The following is a 7,662-nucleotide window of genomic DNA, read 5'->3' as shown; positions in this document are numbered from 1 at the left end:
GGCAATGAGGTCCCCATAGAATAGAAGTTGCAGGAATGAGGTTGCATGTGAGGTAGCCCAAACTAACAGTATCTTATGTTTAACTGTCTGCTGCTAACAGCTTTAAACTAGATTGGAAGAGGGTAGGGCACAGGCTTGCTAGAAATAAGACCAAGGGCAGCAGACTAATATTTGAAGGATGTTGTACTAGCAGGATCTGTTGGTCTGCCAAAGAACCAGCCATAACAGCCAAAGAACCCTGAACTCAGAAGCAGCAACCAGATCAGGAAGCCTCCCCTGTTGCAATCTAAACTTCAAGCCCCATAATATTTTGCTCCATTCAGCACTTTCATTTTTGAAGCTGGCATGACTGCAGCGTGGTATGTATAACAAGAGCAGGTTCAACTCAATCCATGACAGGCAGATACCCTCTTCAATGAGGCTGCACCCCTCACTATAAGAAAGACACCTGAGGTGCTAGAGTGTGTCCAGAGAAGAGCAACAGAGTTGGTGAAGGGCCTGGAGAACTAGTCTTATGAAAATCAGCTAAGGGTTTTGTTTGTTTAGTTTGGAGAAGGGGAGCCTGAGGGGAGGCTTCATTTCTCTCTACAACTACCTAAAAGGCAGATATAGTGAGGTGGGTGTCAGTCTCTTCTCTGTGGTATCAAGCGATAGAACAAGAACCATGGGAGGGTTAGATTGGAAATTTGTTGACTGAGAGAATAGTTAGGCATTGGAATAGCTTGGTCAGGGAGGTGGTGGGGTCACTGTCCCTGGAGGTGTTAAAAAAAATGTGTAGACTTGGCACATCAGGATATGGTTTAAAGGCCATGGGTTGTGAGGTCAATGGCTGGACTCAACGGTCTTTGAAGTCTTTTCTAAACTAAATGACTCTATGATCATCACAAATAAAAGGAAAAATGTGGGAAAATGACAAATATCTACAGAAAAAAAGGAGCAAAATGTACACAGATCAGCAGTACAGTGAAGAAAACTGGCAGTGACCCAAGAGTCATGCCAGTCTGAAGGACAATAATCTCTTGGGAGCAGACCAGAGCAAGCATAGATAAGCTATTGTCCTTGTTCCTCAGCTGATCAGCCAGCTGGCAAAGCACTCAATTCTGATTTCCCAGCTGCCAGCTCTGCACCAACTGAGTGATGCTGCTCCTCAGGAACAATCTGGCAAACAAGGCACATACAGCCAGGGGCAAGTCAGGAACTGGAGCGCTGTGATGGAGTACACACTCAAGAAACAAAATGGCTTTGAGTACATGCTAATCCTGCACACATGGAAAGAAGGGGAAGGGGAAGGGGAAGGAGAAGGGGAAGGGAAAGGGATTTTTTTAAAAAAAAATAAATGCTTTTCCTTGTGAATGATGAACCTAAAACTGCTATGTCTGCAAACGCAGGTAAAGCAATTGGACATTAAAACCAGATTCATTCTCGCACACAGTAGTCACAAACAGTATCTTTATTGCAAATATGTTATTTCCACACTTTCATACAGTGGTTTGGGTTGGAGAGGATCTTAAAGACCATCTAGTTCCAACCCCGTGCCATGGGTAGGGGCACCTTCCACTATACCAGGTTGCTCAAATCCCCATCCAAATTGTCCTTGAACAGTTCCAGGAACAGGATATTCACCATGTCTCTGAGCAACCTGTTCCAGTACCTCACTACTCTCACAGTGAACAACTTGCTTACATCTAATCTAAACCTGCCCTCTTTCAGTTTAAAGCTATTACCCTTTGCTCTATCACCACATGCCCTTGTGAAAATCCATCTCCAGCTTTCTTGGAGGCCCCCTTAAGTAGTGGAAGACTGCTATAAGGTCTCCCCAGAGCCTTCTCTTGTCCAGACTGAACAATCCCAACTCTCTTAGCCTATCTTCATACAAGAGGTGCTCTAGCCCTTCTAGATCATCTTCATGGGTCTCCTCTGGACCTGCCTGAGCAGGCCCATGTCCGTCTTGCACTGATAGTCTCAGAATTGAACACAGTACTCTGAGTGGTTTCTCACAAGAGCAGAGGGGGAGAATCACGTCCCTTGACCTGATGGTCACATTTCTTTTGATGCAGCCCAGGATATGGGTGGCTTTCTGAGCTGCAAGTGCACATTGCTGGGTCAGGTTGACCTTCTCGTCAACCAACACTCCCAAGTCCTTTTTACTCAGGCCTGCTCTCAATCAGTTCTCCAGACTGTATTTGTGCTTGGGATTGCCCTGAACCATGTGCAGGAACTTGCACTTGGCCGTGATTTGAATCTAATGAGGTTTGAATTTGAATTTAATGAGGTTTGCACACCAAGTAAAAGAAAAAAACAAAAACACTAATGTGATTAGAAAATATATATATATCTCAAGACTGAGGGTCTTTTAAAAAGAAAGTGTATCAGATAGACTATTTAGGTGGAGAGAATATGCCACTCTGGAAACAAATAGGACACTTTAAATTCTTTATTATTTTTTTTCGGTGGAAGTGTTACCACACCAATAAAACCATTACACAAATAACTACAGAACTGAGAAACGGTCAAAATTAGTTGATACAGTATTGCAGTGGAAACTACACGTTCTGCACTTGCTTAGGTATGTAAGCAGAAGAGGGACTTAGTATTACAAAGTTTAAAGAAGGTCACAGAACACTTTCTGTTTCCATTTGACACCCACCTACGAGAAGGGCCAGAAGGAGGATCTGGGAAACTACACAGCTGTCTGTCTGACCTTGGCCCTGGAGGAGTTCACAAGTGATCAGGCCCAGTCAGCATGGCTTCATAAAGGGCAGGTCCTTCTTGATGAAACTGATCTTCTTCCACGACAAGTTGACCTACTTAGTGGATGAGGAGAAGGCTGTGGATGTTATTTTCCAAAAGTTTAGTAAAGCATCCTCCTGGAGAAACTGGCTGATCATGGCTTGAATGGGTTGATGCTTTGCTCAGTTAAAAACTGGATGAATGGCTGGGCTCTCTCAGGAGATACTCAAGACCTGCCTGGATGCGTTCCTGCGTGACCTGATATAGGTGATCCTGCTTTGGCAGAGGGGTTTGACTAGGTGATCTCTCATGGTCCCTTTCAGGCCCTAATATTCTGTGATTCTGTGAAAGAGTGTTGGTGAATGGAATCAAATCTAGTTGGCAGCCTGTCACAGGTGGTGTTCCCCAGGGCTCAATACTGGGGCCAGTTCTCTTTAATACTTTTATCAATGAGCTGGAAGAGGTGATTGAGTGCACCCTCAGTAAGTTCACAGACAACACTAAATTGGAAGACAGTATTGATCTGCTTGATGGTAGGAAGGGTCTGCAGAGAAACATGGACAGGCTGGATTGATGGGCTGAAGCCAATGGTATGAGATTCAATAAGGCCAGGTGCTGGTTTTCACACTTCAGTCGCAACAACCCCATGCAGTGCTACAGGCTGGGGGAAAAGTGGCTGGAAATCTGCCCAGAGGAGAAAGACTTGGGGGTGCTGACTGACAACCAGCTGAACATGAGCCAGCACGTGCTCAAGCAGGACCAGGGAAGGGATCAGGCCCCTATACTCAGTACTGGTGAGGCCGCATCTTGAGTACTGTGTTCAGGTTTGGGCCCTTCACTACATGAAAGACATTGGGGTGCTGGAGCTTGCCCAGTCTCTCTCATAGCCCAAGTAGTATTGCATCCATTCATCTCCTGATTACTGCAAAGGCACAAAAAACTTTTCAAAAAAAACATAGAGTTAACAATAAAATAAATATAGCCTAGAATGTGGTTAACAGGGAGCCTGTAAATGGGGATTAAGTAAGCTCAGTTGCCATGTAGAGATGACAGTCCAAGCCCTGCACCACTGACTGGCAATGTCACTGCTTGGCGTGACTGTCATGGCTGTTTTGTCTTTCTCATTCAGATAAAAGCATTCTTCTATTACTCCATTGTATAGACCACTATCTAATAGGTTTTAATAAAACCTTAATATCTATTTTTCTATGTTTTCCAATATATATTTAGAGTTGTTTAATAGTAGTTGCAAGAGACATAGACACAGTGTTCATACTTCTGCAACCACATCTTTCAAGCATAGGTAGAATTTTCCTATATATAGGCTATGAGCACATTACAAGCTCAAGTTCACATAATACAGTTACACTTGCAGTGAAAAGACAACAGTATATTGTATTGCCTTGTAGGAAATAAAGTCCCAGACAGACTAATACTAATGTATAATCTCAGATGTTTGTTCATGCTTGCTCTCACACAACTGAAGGAAAATATTTTCAGTGGGTAAAAACTAAGCATGGGTTTGTAGCCAATAAAGTCATCTATAGTTTTTATTCAATCCTCTTGTGTATGTCCTTTGTCATCCAGTGTTTTACTTGGCCACAGCAGTATTTTTGCAACAGATACTGAGACTTTTGTGCTTCCCTTGGTATCTACTGTTTGTGTATTACTATCACTAAAAACCAAACTTTTGAACATTTCCCTAGAAAACTACTGTTCACTCACATACACTGCTCCAGGCAGTACAATCTGTCTGTTACAACAATATTGCTTTCCAGCAGATTTTTTTTTGCAGAGGAAGTGTTCTGTCAATCCTCCACCTGATCAGAGAAACATGGCATGTATATATTCTTAGTCATAACACCCAAGCAGCTGTGCTTTCTCACCTGGATGCAGAGAAATCTTCCATGTGCTGTACTTCCTCTGCTTTTCCACCTTTCAGATCATTTCCTCAGCTATGAGCTTCACTTCTAATGCAGCTACAAGGGAGAGTAAACTAAACACATCCCTCTGCTTCACCTTTCCTGGCCTGAAAAACTGGCTGAACCTGCTGCTGTCCTTTCCTTTCCACAGGCTGACAAGAACAAACATGAAGAATTCATCATTCGCTTCAGAAGAGAAAAAGCTCAGAAGAACTGGAAGGTTCTCTGGAAGGGACAATCATTAAAAAAAAAAACCAAACAAACAAAAAAACAAACCCCAAAAGCCTAAACTGAAGCCTGATGAAAAAGATAATTCAAGGGAAAATGAAATGAAAAGAGAAACCAAAGAAACAAGCAAAACACAAAAAAAGGGAAGATATGAAAGATTTAACACATCCAAGTGCCAGATTCTGCACATTGGCCACAGCAACCCCATGCAGTGCTACAGGCTGGGTTCAGAGTGGCTGGAGAGCAGCCAGGCAGAGAGGGACTTGGGGATACTGGTCGATGGTAGGCTGAACAGGAGCCTGCAATGTGCCCAGGCGACCAAGAGGGCCAATGGCATCCTGGCCTGCATCACGAACAGTGTGGCCAGCAGGAGCAGGGAGGTCATTCTGCCCCTGTACACTGCACTGGTTAGGCCACACCTTGAGTACTGTGTCCAGTTCTGGGTCCCTCAGTTTAAGAAAGATGTTGACTTGCTGGAATGTGTCCAGAGAAGGGCAACAAAGTTGGTGAGGGGTTTGGAACACAAGCCCTATGAGGAGAGACTGAGGGAGCTGCGGTTGCTTAGCCTGGAGAGGAGGAGACTCAGGGGTGACCTTATTGCTCTCTACAACTACCTGAAGGGAGGTTGTAGACAGGCGGATGTTGGTCTCTTCTCCCAGGCAACCAGCACCAGAACAAGAGGACACAGTCTCAAGCTGCACCAGGGGAGGTTTAGGCTGGAGGTTAGGAAGAGGTTCTACACAGAGAGAGTGATTGCCCATTGGAATGGGCTGCCTGGGGAGGTGGTGGAGTCACCATCATTAGAGGTGTTCAGGAGGAGACTGTTGGGGTGCTTGGTGCCATGGTTTAGTTGATTAGGTGGGCTGGATGATAGGTTGGACCGATGATCTTGAAGGTCTCTTCCAACCTGGTCTATTCTATTCTATTCCATTCCATTCTATTCTATTCTATTCTATTCTATTCTATTCTATTCTATTCTATTCTATTCTATTCTATTCTATTCTATTCTATTCTATTCTATTCTATTCTATTCTATTCTATTCTATTCTAAAGTATTACAGCTATTATGATGAAAACAGAAGAAAGATGAAGCAAAATAGTGTAGTAGAGGAAGTGGAGAATAGGCTGACATGTGAAAGATTGAAAGATGCACCTTTGAAGGAAGAAAGATACAAAAAGACATTAAGGATCAAACTAAAAGGAAGCTCGTTATCACCTTACAAGCAAAGCTATTTCACCAGTTCATTGGTATTCATCATCTAATAATCATTAGATTAAGTCTCTGAAACACTTCCATTCAGCAGTCAGTTCCTTGAACTCAGCTGCTGCCAGAAGCCAGTGTTCTGACCTGGATAAACAGATAATTTAGCAAAGGATCCCAGTGGATGGGTGGGCTAATACTAGCAAACTGCAACATATAAATGACAAAGTGACACCAAAATTTAGCTCACACTATAAAGATTATCTACACTGCACTAGGGGAATGACAACTATAATTTATTCTATAAACTCATACATGGTTGATTATAGTGCACCACAGAGACACAAAATAGTAATAACAGGACTGAAAACAACTTAATTTTGCCAGGTTATTCTACATGGATACCAGCCAACTTGAACAAAACAAATAATAACAAAATTAAGGCAAGTTATTAGTTAAACCATCATCCATATATGTTTGGCATGCTGTAATGTAATTAGAACTGATCAGATTATTAATTACCAAAAATTATTGTTCACAATTTGCCCCTGTATCTGTCAGTGACTCTCCTGTTAACAGACTTTTATAGGCTTCCTTGGTTTTGGTCTTAGTTTTTATTGTTCAAAATCAGTATGTGAGCAAGAAATTAACATACAGACTTCTTTTGTACCGTGGCTACCAAATTTCAAGTGTACTGAAGTACTCATATTCAGTTTACTAACAATAGTATAGCTGCTGGTTTAGTTGTCTGGTGTGATCTATGTTCTATTACAAAATAAGGAGAAGAAAGTAATACATGACTTTTGATGGCATATAAGACAGAGGGTAGTAGGAAGGCCTAATAAATGGAAAGAAATGGCTAAAATTTCCACCCCATCTATGCAAAGAAAAACAATTTATATAAATGAGAAGCCTGCAATTAGAACAAGCAAGTATTTACTCTCTGCCACTTAATGGCAGAGTGTGCCTAGTAACCAATTAACATAACTGTGCTGTAAGATAGGAGATACTATAATCACCATCTGACAGGTAAGGAATGGAGACACAAAGATTACATCCAAGCCTGAGGAACTAGGCTTTTGCCTTACTCATGTATTTATGTAAGCATGTGACAATTCACCCCATCCCAAGTGGAAGAAGATTGCGTGTGGTTTAATAAAGCCAAGTGCCAGGTCCTGCATTTCAGTCACAACCCCAATGATACAGGCTTGCGGGAGAGTGGCTGAAAAGCTGCCTGTCAGAAAAGGACCTGGAGGTGCTGGCTGGCAGCCAGCTGAATATGAGCCAGTAGTGTGTTCAGATGGCCAAAAAGGCCAACAGCATCATGGACTCTATCAGAAACAGTGTGGCCGGCAGGAACAGAGAAGTGATTTTGCCTCTGTACTGGTGAGGCTGCACCTTGAATATTGCGTTCAGTTTTGGACCCCTCACTACAAGAAAGACACTGAGGTGCTGGAGTGTGTCCATAGAAAGGCAACAAAGCTGATGAGGAATATTGAGAACAAGTCCACTGAGGAGCAGCTGAGGAAATTGGGAGGAGCCCCTGGAGGAGGCTGAGGGGAGACCTCATTTCTCTCTACA

The sequence above is a fragment of the Melanerpes formicivorus genome, unplaced genomic scaffold (assembly GCF_026170545.1).
Source record: "Melanerpes formicivorus ecotype bairdi unplaced genomic scaffold, bMelFor1.0.p_v2 SCAF_2, whole genome shotgun sequence".
NCBI lineage: Eukaryota > Metazoa > Chordata > Aves > Piciformes > Picidae > Melanerpes > Melanerpes formicivorus.
This window is presented reverse-complemented; position numbering follows the sequence as displayed.